Source organism: Erpetoichthys calabaricus, chromosome 9, assembly GCF_900747795.2.
Source record: "Erpetoichthys calabaricus chromosome 9, fErpCal1.3, whole genome shotgun sequence".
Classification (NCBI taxonomy): Eukaryota; Metazoa; Chordata; class Cladistia; order Polypteriformes; family Polypteridae; genus Erpetoichthys; species Erpetoichthys calabaricus.
Window position 1 is genome coordinate 111,457,947 of NC_041402.2, and position 12,924 is coordinate 111,470,870.

Below are 12,924 nucleotides of genomic sequence, written 5' to 3' on the forward strand. Positions count from 1 at the left end.
ACGCTAGGGTGAAGAGCTGCTCATTAAGCAGCAAGCGCATCAACCTCTGAGCAAACGAATGGTAAACGTACAGAGAAAGAGGATAAATAACATGAATGGTCATGTGAAGTGTATTCACTCCACGTTATCGTGCAGTGCGCTGTTACTGGTATTTTGATAAAAGAATTTGAACAACATATAAGAAGCGTATAAATTATTAAACAGTAAAACATTAACATTTAAGAAGTAAAGATACATTGAGTACTACTGCAGTGCTTTCGGGTATAGTACATTTTTTGTTTGCCCATTACATGCATAAATGTATACATTTTTTAGTGTACCTACCCGAGAACACGCGACATGACCCGGCACTTAAAAGTTTCTCGCTCCAGCAATTTGAACTCTGTTACAAAGTCTCGTTTATACCTCGTGTCTTCTCATTAAACTTGTATCTCGCTAATATGGTATTGCAAACGGCAGCTGGAGCGTTTCTGGAGCGTTTCTATAAACTCAATTTAAACTTACGGTTTACACCGTGCTTTGAAGATGCATAGTACGCGACACGTGTTTCGCCGTAATTGTGGGCTCATCAGGCGTACACACTCACTGCACTTCCTTACGGGAATTGAACCTCGGACGTACAGGCGAAGCCCCTAACGTCGTGCCACGGCGTGTGGTTCGTTCATTTGACAGCATATAGATCGGGGTAATTACATTGCAGGCATTCGTAGTCTGATTCACAATCTGATTGTATGGGTGGTTACCTACCAGGTAACGCTTGTGGTTGGTCAGCAAGCCGGCTAACTTCTGCCACGGTGCCCTCTTTCAGTTGCGAGAAGCAGATCATAGAATGGTTGAAATAGTTTAATATATATAGCAAAATCCCTGCGCTTCGCAGGGGCTAATATGGTATTGCAAACGGTAGCGGGAGCGTTTCTATAAACTTAATTTAAAGTTACGGTTTATACCATGCTTTTTTTCATTATGTTTTCGTACCTTATCAATTGTGTAATGTGTTTTTTGAACAGGTTTGATTCATGGAAGTGATCACTCCTGCTGCGTTCAGTCACTTCACGTGAGCTGGTCTCTTGTGTGATGTTGCGATGTCCACGGGTTTATTTAATGTTAGCTAAGACCCGGCAGTTAAAAGTTTCTCGCTACAGCAATATTAACTCTGTTACAATGTGATCCAAACTGTCGTTTATACCTCGTGTCTTCTCATTAAACTTGTATCTCGCGAATATGGCATTGCAAACGGCAGCGGGTCAGTTCACGTGCTTACGTGGGAGGCGTGATGACGCGATATATTTTGATACATATCAAAATACCCGCGCTTCGCAGTGGCGAAGTACTGCTTAAAAATTTTTATTAAGAAGAAAAGTAAACCTTTTTAAACGGTGTCTTCGCCTCTTGCGCTGATGTCGCCTGTCCGCTGTTTTATAAACGAACGCCATATAAGGCCGTCCTTTCTCCTTCACAGTCAGTTCACGTGATTACGTGGGAGGCGTGATGACGCGATACGCAACCCCCGCAACCCCGCCTCCCACGGCCAGTGAGTTGCAGTCCATTACTGTATATGGCCAAAAAAGAGGTTCCAGTTATGACCGTTATGCTTTGAATTTCGAAATGAAACCTGCCTAACTTTTTTAAGTAAGCTGTAAGGAATGAGCCTGCCAAATTTCAGCCTTCCACCTACACGGGAAGTTGGAGAATTAGTGATGAGTGAGTCAGTCAGTCAGTGAGTGAGTGAATCAGTCAGTGAGGGCTTTGCCTTTTATTATTATAGATTATACAGTACACACATACATTTGGTTTAGGTCTGTAACAGACGGTGTACATTTATAGTACTTAGAAAGTTACTGTTTTATTTTCACTTTTATTCTCTCAGTCACGATCACCATACATACTACTGACCCCCTCCCCCCACCCAAACCATCTGACGCTGTTACTTTTTATTTGAAAGTGGGAATAACTGTAAATATGAGTGGTGTTTAGAGGCAATGGAACTGGACATTCTCTCATCTGGAGGGATAAAAGCTGACACACAAACGCTGCTGAATCTGCCTTCTTCATATCAAACCGTCACTTGATTTTTTTTTTATTCAGTTTTATTGAGTGTTCCTGCTCACTCTGAATTAGTATGCACCTTATGGTCTATGATGTCAAAGACACACTGACAAAAAAAAAAAAAAACAACAGAGACCTAGGTATATATGATATTTGGAATTATTCATTTTATGACCTGTATACTGCGGTGGGCTGGCGCCCTGCCCGGGATTTGTTCCCTGCCTTGTGCCCTGTGTTGGCTGATATTTGCTCCAGCAGAACCCTGTGACTCTGTAGTTAGGATAGCGGGTTGGATAATAGATGGATGGATAGATGGATGACCTGTATAGTACATTTCGGAAAACATTGTGGCACGGATGCAACATTATTCATATTATTCATATTCATTCGCATAATATATTGCGCTTGTAATGAGTGACCGTGTGTTTTTTTTTTTCCCCCGATCTTGCCAGTGTCCACTTTTGGGTGCACAGTGCTGTTTCTTTTGTACTGCAGGACATGCAGAGGAAAGAACAGTACAGAAAAGTAAGTGCAGCGCTATATGCAATCAGCAAATTCAAATGTTAACAGTTCACACACACGCAAGGACCGTCCTTCCTACATTTTCGACATATGTACCTGTTTCAGTGCGCACACTTCTCTCTATGCTGTGGTTTCTATTACATTGAAAGGGCACCTGACACTGACTCAGTTTACTATCCTGGGGGAAGCGGCTGTCTAGGAACAGAAGCTTGTCGATGTTTGCATCCTCCTTTTCTTTTTCCATCGCCTTTTCTAGTAAGTAAGATGCGACAACGAAGTTCCTCTGCAAGGTGAGCCATGAACATTCTTTTTTTCTCAGTGGCCCCCGTGCATGCCTTGCACAGTACATGTGCGTTGAACATCGCCAGGTCTGAATAAGCTCATGCCTTCTGGTGCACGGTGTCAATGCAGCATGGAGAAAAAAAGAAAGACAACTATATGGGACATTGGGTATAAATTTATGGTACTTGTAAAAGTTAGCTTTTTTCAGTTTTATTCTCTCAATCACGATCACGCTGTACCCAACCCCCCCCCCCCCCAAACCTCACCCCGCCCCTCCTGATCTGACTGATGCTGAACAGTGCTAGCATAAATCCACACATGATCTGACGCTGTTCGTTTTCAAATAATATTGCATTAGTGCGAAGATGTTTTCTGATTGGTACTATTCAGGTCATAAAATGATTTCTTCAAAATGTCACATATAGTGCATCCGGAAAGTATTCATAGCACATCACTTTTTCCACATTTTGATATGTTACAGCCTTATTCCAAAATGGATTAAATTCATTTTTTTCCTCAGAATTCTACACACAACACCCCATAATGACAACGTGAAAAAAGTTTACTTGAGGTTTTTGCAAATGTATTAAAAATAAAAAAAATTGAGAAATCACATGTACATAAGTATTCACAGCCTTTGCTCAATACTTTGTCGATGCACTTTTGGCAGCAATTACAGCCTCAAGTCTTTTTGAATATGATGCCACAAGCTTGGCACACCTATCCTTGGCCAGTTTCACCCATTCCTCTTTGCAGCACCTCTCAAGCTCCATCAGGTTGGGTGGGAAGCGTCGGTGCACAGCCATTTTAAGATCTCTCTAGAGATGTTCAATCGGATTCAAGTCTGGGCTCTGGCTGGGCCACTCTAGGACATTCACAGAGTTGTCCTGAAACCACTCCTTTGATATCTTGGCTGTGTGCTTAGGGTCGTTGTCCTGCTGAAAGATGAACCGTCGCCCCAGTCTGAGGTCAAGAGCACTCTGGAATAGGGCTGCACGATTAATCTTTTTTTTCTCATGATAATGATATTTATGACCCACGATCAGTTAATAAATATCGCCGCGATTTTACAGTATAAAGACCAAACTGTTTTTTATGGGCTGAGTTTACGGATTGGACTGCGTCACTATGACGTTACTGCGTCTAGATTGCAAGCGCTTTCTGAAGCAGTAGAAGTCAATAGCAGCAATAACAGTCATTCAGAATAAACATATGATGGCGTAGCAACGTGCAGAAGTGCGATCGTTAGTTCCTAAAAAGGGGTCATACTCAGTTGTCTGGAACTATTTCGATTTCGAGGAATGTGATGTTGATCAGGTACGAGTCTTGTGCAAACTTTGCTCCTGTTCCGTCCAAACGTCCCAAGGTAACACAACAAACCTCATCAACCACCTTAAAAGCCACCACAAAGTACACTATCAAGAATTTCAACGACTGAAGGCACAAACAGCAACAACAAAAAATTACCAGCCATCCACAACACAGACAACAATATCAGGGACATTGTTCAACGCAATACCATATCTGCCTAGCTCGCAAAGACACCGGGAAATAACAGAGGCGATCGCGTACCATATAGCCAAGGATATGTGTCCAATAACCACCGCGAGCAGTGAGGGGTTTAACAAAATGATCGCAACACTTGATAAAAGATATAGCATTCCCTCACGCAACCATTTTTCCAATGTTGCGCTGCCCTCCCTATATGCGAAATGCCGAAAAGAAATAGAAAGAGAAATTCTCAGGCTCAGCCTTGAATATTTTGCTGCCACGACCGATTTATGGTCAAGCAGAACTGCAGAACCGTATTTGAGCTTGACAGTTCATTTTATTGACAGCGAGTTTGAGATGAAAAGCAAGCTTTTGCAAACTTCGTTTTTCCCACAAGACCATACAGCGGAGTTTATTGCAGTGGGCCTCAAAGAAGCGATGTCCGCTTGGGGCTTGGTGGAAGAAAAGACTTGTGTGCATCATAACGGACAACGCAGCTAATATGATTAGGGCAGCATCTGTGAATAACTGGCCGAGGCTACACTGCTTTGGTCACAGACTTCATTTACCAAAGGAATAATAGTCATTATTAATCGTGATAAAAATTTTGAGCAAAATAATCGTGATAATCATTTTTTCTGTTATCGTGCAGCCCTACTCTGGAGCAGGTTTTCATTAAGGATGTCTCTGTACATTGCTACAGTCATCTTTCCCTTTATCCTGACTAGTCTCCCAGTCCCTGCCGCTGAAAAATATCCCCACAGCATGATGCTGCCACCACCATACTTCACTGTAGGGATGGTATTGGCCTGGTGATGAGCGGTGCCTGGTTTCCTCCAAACGTGATGCCTGGCATTCACACCAAAGAGTTCAATCTTTGTCTCATCAGACCAGAGAATTTTCTTTCTCATGGTCTAAGAATCCTTCAGATGCCTTTTGGCAAACTCCAGGCAGGCTGCGATTTGCCTTTACTAAGGAGTGGTTTCCATCTGGCCATTCTACCATACAGGCCTGATTGGTGGATTGCTGCAGAGATGGTTGTCCTTCTGGAAGGTTCTCCTCTCTCCACAGAGGACCTCTGGAGCTCTGACAGAGTGACCATCGGGTTCTTGGTCACTTCCCTGACTAAGGCACTTCTCCCCTGATCGCTCAGTTTAGATGGCCGGCCAGCTCTAGGAAGAGTCCTGGTGGGTTCGAACTTCTTCCACTTACGGATGATGGAGGCCACTGTGCTCATTGGGACCTTCAAAGCAGCAGAAATTCTTTCGTAACCTTCCCCTGATTTGTGCCTCGAGACAATCCTGTCTCGGAGGTCTACAGACAATTCCTTTGACTTCATGCTTGGTTTGTGCTCTGACATGAACTGTCAACTGTGGGACCTTATATAGACAGGTGTGTGCCTTTCCAAATCATGTCCAATCAACTGAATTTACCACAGGTGGACTCCAATTAAGCTGCAGAAACATCTCAAGGATGATCAAGGGAAACAGGATGCACCTGAGCTCAATTTTGAGCTTCATGGCAAAGGCTGTGAATACTTATGTACATGTGCTTTCTCAATTTTTTTATTTTTAATAAATTTGCAAAAATCTCAAGTAAACTTTTTTCACGTTGTCCTTATGGGGTGTTATGTGTAGAATTCTGAGGAAAAAAATGAATTTAATCCATTTTGGAATAAGGCTGTAACATAACAAAATGTGGAAAAAGTGATGCGCTGTGAATACTTTCCGGATGCACTGTATATTGTCTCTTTCTTTCAGGTGTGTAATAGAAACCACAGCATAGAGAGAAGTGTGCGCACTGCAACAGGTACACATGTCGTAAATATAGGAAGAATGGTCCTTGCGTGTGTGTGAACTGTTAACATTTGAATTTGATGAAAGCATATAGCGCTGAACTTCCCTCTGTACTATTCTTTCCACTGCATGTCCTGGAGTACAAAAGAAACAGCACTGTGCACCCAAAAGTGGACACTGGCAAGATCGGGGGAAAAAAAAAAAAACATGCAGTCACTGATTACAAGCGCAATATGTTATGCGAATGAATATGAATAATGTTGCATCCGTGCCACAATGCTTTCCAAAATGTACTACACAGGTCATAAAATGAATAATTCCAAATATCATATATACCTATGTCTCTGATGTTCTTTTTTGTCAGTGCGTCTTTGACATCATAGACCATAATGTGCATACTAATTCAGCGTGAGCAGGAACACTCAATAAAACTGAATATAAAAAAATCAAGTGACGGTGAGATATGAAGAAGGCAGATTCACCAGCGTTTGTGTGTCAGCTTTTATCCCCCCAGATCAGAGAATGTCCAGTTCCATTGCCTCAAAACACCACTCACATCAACAGTTATTCCCAGTTTCAAATAAAAAGTAACAGCCTCAGATCCCTGGGGGGGTGGGACGGTAGTATGTATCGTGATCATGACTGAGAAAATAAAAGTGAAAATAAAACAGTAACTTTCACAAGTACTATAAATGTACACCGTCTGTTACAGACGCAAACCAAATGTATGTGTGTACTGTATAATATTAACAATAAGAGCAGCTCACTACTGAAAACGGAAAATATAGGAGGTAGTTGGGAATCAAACCGGGGACTCTTGATCACAATTCAGCAAATCTTACTGCTACGCCACGGAAGCTGTTGTCTTATCCTTGAACCTTTTGTGAAAGTGTTTATTTGATCTTTGGACTTCGGGCTTCACACATTATATAGTTTATGCCAACATTTCGTCATTTACTACTAATATATAAAAAACGTTTCTGTTTTAACAATGTGTTTACACAGATTATTGTAGAAACGGAACACACATGAAATACATATGTTCCAAATAATGATCTATTATTTCCACTCTAAAACTCCAGCACTTCACTCCCAGATAATCAATCAAGGCATGAGCTGGGAGAACTTTGTGCACGTTCTGCGGCTCAGGGGGGGATGAAATAGTAGGCTGCTTGTTGCATGTCTTTATCGGCACATTTATAGGACAAAAGATGCTGACGGAGAGGTGCGAACAGATTTAAGGTGGGCTGGATCGCTTCAAGCTCACTAACACGGACAGGCCCGTGCAACCCCCTGCAGCGCCGCAAGACTCCAGCCTGAGGCTCTCCGAGGATGACGTGAGGAAAACTTTTTCCCGACTCAGCATCTGAAAAGCACCTGGCCCAGACAGAGTCTCAGGGCGCGTTTTAAAAACATGTTGCGACCAGCTATCTACTGTCTTTACGGATATTTTTAACACATCTCTGAGAGTTTCATCTGTCCCCACCTGCCTCAAGCACACAGCCATCATCCCTGTCCCAAAGAAAAATAAAGTAGTCTGCCTTAATGATTACCACCCAGTAGCACTTACTCCCATAGCCATGAAGTGCTTTGAGAGGCCGGTGCTAGAACACATCAAGGACATTATCCCTGACAGTCTGGACCCCCTCCAGTTTGTCTACCGTTGCAACAGGTCCACTGAGGATGCCATCTCCATAACACTTCACACCACCCTGTCTCATCTGGAGAGGAAGAACTGTTATGCCAGGCTGCTGTTTGTGGACTACAGCTCTGGATTTAACACTGTCACTCCATCCCAGCTCATCGCTAAACTCCTGGATCTGGGGCTTAGCTCTTCACTGTGCAACTGGGTACTGGACTTCCTCACCAGCAGACCTCAGCAAGTGCGTATTGGTGGAAAAACCTCCTCCATCATTACCATCAGCACATGGCACCCTGCAGGGCAGCATGCTGAGCCCCCTGCTTTACTCTCTCTACACCCATGACTGCGTAGCTAAGTACAGCTCTAACACCATCCTCAAGTTTGCTGACGATACCACTGTAATAGGTCTGATCAGTGAGGACGATGAGGTGACCTACAGGGAGGAGGTCAGACTCCTAGCAGAATGGTGTCAAGACAACAACCTCACCCTCAACATTAGCAAAACTAAGGAGATGATTGTGGATTTCCGCAAACAGGCAACAGAGCACAGCCCCATCTACATCGGAGTTGAGGCTGTGGAGCAGGTCAGCAGCTTTAGGTTCCTCGGAGTCACTCTCACTGATGACCTTAACACTAGAATTACCAGAGTCTACGAAAAAACTCGTAGATCCGGCCCACCTTAAAACCTTTCTCACCTCTCTTTTGTCTTCTAAATGTGCCGATTAAGAGGAGCAGCGAGCACCCGGCTATTCCATCCCCCATCGTCGCAGAACGTTCACTAAGTTTTCCCAGCTCATGCCTTGTTTGATTATCTGGGAGTGACTGAACTGCTGGAGTTTTAGAATGGAAATAATAGATCGTTATTTGGAATACATGAATTTCATGCGTGTTCCGTTTCTACAGTAATCTGTGTAAACACATTGCTAAAACAGAAACCTTTTCATATTTTAGTAATAAATGTTACAAAATGTAGGCATAAACTATAGAATCTGTGAAGCCTGAAGTCCAAACATCAAATAAACACTTTCACAAAAGGTTCAAGGATGATACAACAGCTTCCGTGGCTTAACGCTACAGTTTGCAGACTTGCAGCACAGCTACCCTACCGTGCTACAGAGACGTAAGTTCGATTCCCAGTTTTGAAGAAAGTTTTTTTTTTTTTCCTCAAACGGACATTGAATTTATAAATTGGTATGCACTGTAAATCGTTAACTTTAAAATGTCAATCACGGTTATTTCTGTTGATTAATTCATGCTTTTTTACTTAGAGTCAGAACAGGAGCTTTTTCAGCTTATTCAGCTTCTGATCTGACTCAAACAGCGCCAGTATAACTTCACACCCGATCTGACACTGTTCGTTTTCAAATAATAGTGCATTACTTCAACGATGTTTTCTGATTGGTACTATTCGCGTCATAAAATGATTTCTTCAAAACGTCACATATTTGTCTCTTTCTTTTTTTAAAATGTGCGTTGTAGCACTCAGCAACTGCCCACCTGCATGTTCTTGCACACACTGAATAAGACAGCGCTATATGCAATCATCAAATTCAAATGTTAACAGTTTTATAGCACGGAATGGAAATCAGCAGTTCTTAGCATTGCACCACGCAAGCTGTCATATCAACCGCCTACTGTAACTTGCTTTCTTTTTTCTTCGGTTATAGTCTTGAATAAAAGTGCACTTGTTTTGTTATACTTTTACATCAACATATGTTCCTGTGTTTGAGCTACATGGGCATGCTCAAAAAATACACGTATAATGCCATGAAAAGTACATGCAGACACTTCAGTTCGCAAGCATTGGTACGACAATGCAGTCACAAGTACACTGCAGAGCTTTAGTGCGTCTTTATGTGAAAACAGCATCAGATGGGGAGTGTCTGATGATTGCATATAGCGCTGAAGTTACTGCTGTTTACTATGCTTTCCTCTGCATGTCCTGCAGTACAAAAGAAACAGCATACAGCAACACGTGGGGATTGGCAATATTGGGGGAAAAAAACACACGGTCGTATGTATCGTGATACACTGCAGAACTATAGCGCGTCTTTATGTGAAAACAGCAGTGTCAGATGGGGGGCGGTAGGGAAGGATCCTGAACGCGACTGAGACAATGAAAAGTGAATTTACAAAAAAATAAAGCTAACCTTTACAAATATCATAAATTACACCGGCTGTTACAGACTGAAATCAAATGTATCTTTTTATTCTAAAATAGTGCAAATAAGAACACTTCTCAAAATGGAATTGTGCAGGATCAAACTCATGACCTTCGGACTCCCAGCCAGCGACTGATACTGTTGCGCCACGGAAGTAGTGATAGCTAATGCGTGTCAATGTCGCACACTAAGGCTGTTTTTTTTGGCGGTGGCTTTTTTTTTGTACCTTTTGTGAAAGTGTTTCTTTGATATTTGGACTTCAGGCTTCATACATTATATAGTTTATGCCTACATTTTGTCATTTGCTACTAGAATATTGTAAAATGTTTCTGTTTTAACAATGTGTTTACACAGATTACTGTAGAAATGCAACACATATGAAATGCGTGTGTTCCAAATAACAATCTATTATTTCTACTCTAAAACTCCACTTCACTCCCAGATAATCAATCAAGGCATGAGCTGGGAAAAGCTCGTTTACATTCTAAGTCGTTGGGGGGATGGAATAGCCAGCTGCTAGCAGCTTGTCTTTATCAGTACATTTAGATGACAAAAGACGCTGGCGGAGATGTGAGAACGGTTTTAAGAAGCGATTTAAGGTGGGCCGGATCTACAAGTTTTTTCGTAGGCTCTGGTAATTCTAGTGTTAAATGGTGAAGTCACACTGCGGCAGTAGTCAAGAAAGCCCAACAACGCCTCTACTTCCTCAAGAGACTGAATAAAGCCCGGATGTCCCCCACAACCCTGTGCAGATTCTACAGGTGTACTGTGTAATCCATCCTGACAGGATGCATCACATCCTGGTACAGCAACTGCTCAGTTCAGGACTGCAGAGCTCTGCAGCGTGTGGTGAGTACGGCACAGCAGATCACGGGCACACAGCTCCCTGCAATCCATGACATCAACACTACACACTGCCTCAGGAAAGTGAACCGTATCAGGCGGGACCCAAGCCATCCTGCACTGTCCCTTTTCACCCTCCTCCCATCGGTGAAGCGACTAAAGTCCATTCGAACACGCACCTCCAGGTTCAGGAACAGTTTCTACCCAACTGCAATCAGCCTCATGAACAATCAGTAACCTTGTGCCACCTCCACTGCCACCTGCACATATACTTCTGCCACTGTCTCTATTTATTCCTAGGATTCTGGTTTTATTTATTTACTTATTTATATTAATTTATTTATTGTGTTTTTTTTTTGTCTATGTTCACTGTCTGTGGGGGCACATGCAAGCAAGCATTTCATTGTACATGGTACTTGTACACATGACAATAAAGAATTGAGTTGAATTGAATTTACAAGTTTTTTCGTAGGCTCTGGTAATTCTAGTGTTAATATTTACCTCATTGATTCAGTGGGCTCAGACACAGGAAGCAGAGGTTATGGTGTGAGGAATCCTATCAGAACTGGCTGATGTTAACAGTGGTGTCCCACATGGGTCAGTCTATCCTTAATATACATATAAATGATTTCGATAGAAATATAAATAATAAGCAGGTTAAGTATTCAGATGATACTAAAATAGGGGGATTGGCAGATTATCTAGAATCCACTGAATCATTACAAAAGAGGGATTTGGACAGCATACAGGGTTGGGCATTACTTTATGCTTTTGTTTAAACTGTCAATTATTTACTTTACTACAGATTTATGAAAATATAAAAAAAAAAATCAACATTAGTGATTTTTCACTCAGAAATAATTTCTCTGATCAATATTCCTTAACTTTCATTGACAAGAAGTCAAATAATAAAGATAACTGAGCCATTTTTGCTACTATGGGAAAAAATGCCAAAAGATGTGAAACTGTTTATTTTAAAAATCAAAATTTAATGACTAATTTTGTCTAATAATATGCTTTTAACTTTTTCCAATAAATATTTTTCTTTCTGCAATTAATGCAAAATAGATTTTTCAACATAATGTTGATCCATAGTACTGTAAATTAAAGTATATATTGAGCCAAAAACAATTGGTACATTTTAGGCATAAATAACATATATTTTTTTAATAGATTAATGTTTATATTATATATCATCTTTAATAATAAGCTTTATTAAAAATAGCAGAGAAAAATATTATCAAATGAGTAAAGAAAAATACAAAAAAGGGCACTGTACATAAGCAGTATTTGGGTAGGGGAAATCAAGGGCTCAATACTGGGAGATGATGATTACAGATTAAATTTTAAAAATGCAGTTTAGAGATGGTGAGAAATTTGCCTGAATTTGAATATGAAGATGGAACGCATTTCACAGACATATAGTGCATTGGAAAATTTGCAAAATGCAAAAAAAAAAAGGTGAGAATAATGACCACTTGAGGACCAACACAAATGGTCAATTGGGGGTGTTACATTTAACAACATATGCTGGTGTGATTTAAAAAATAACTTAGTTTATGTGGTTTGCATGAATGTATATGGAACACACAATAATACAATGCACTGTAGTGAAAAAAATCATACAGTTCTCCTTCAAATACATCAAATCTTATGTGATATATTGTGATTACAGGCCTACTTAAGTACACAATTAAAAAGTCATTAGGAAAGACCTTAAGTTAGAGAATCTTCAGTTTTTTAAATAATTTACCTTCTAGTATAAGGTCTCAGGATTTAAACTCACAAGAAAAAAAAAACATTAATTTGCCCTTATAAGTGCTGCTGGTCCTGCTGGTTACAGTGCATAAACATTTGCAAGTAATTTATCTAAAACTAATATCATAACCATCTTTTACTAGTCACTTTTTCTGTATTTCCCCAAATCCATACCCTGGTCTCATATGAAACCAAGCTATTCCATGGCCCTTAAATTAAATTATAGTCAAGTCGAAAAACCTTGACATCAATGGAACAAACATATAAGACAATGGCATAACTATTCAATATTAATGAACAATAATATGTGCTGTATGTAGATTGCCAGTTTCACACACGTGTGTTTAGGAGACAGCTAAAGGGCTTGAATATATCTGATTCC

At 40.9% G+C, this 12,924-nt stretch overlaps 2 protein-coding genes across 10 annotated transcripts in view; one reads left to right on the forward strand and one right to left on the reverse strand.

The window, feature by feature from the left end:
* cep89 (centrosomal protein 89) overlaps nt 1–12,924 on the reverse strand; it is a 416,738-nt gene that overhangs the window by 226,225 nt on the left and 177,589 nt on the right. The gene's annotated exons all lie outside the window — the stretch shown is intronic.
* Nucleotides 1–12,924, forward strand: part of LOC114657616 (uncharacterized) — a 708,025-nt gene that overhangs the window by 185,580 nt on the left and 509,521 nt on the right. The gene's annotated exons all lie outside the window — the stretch shown is intronic.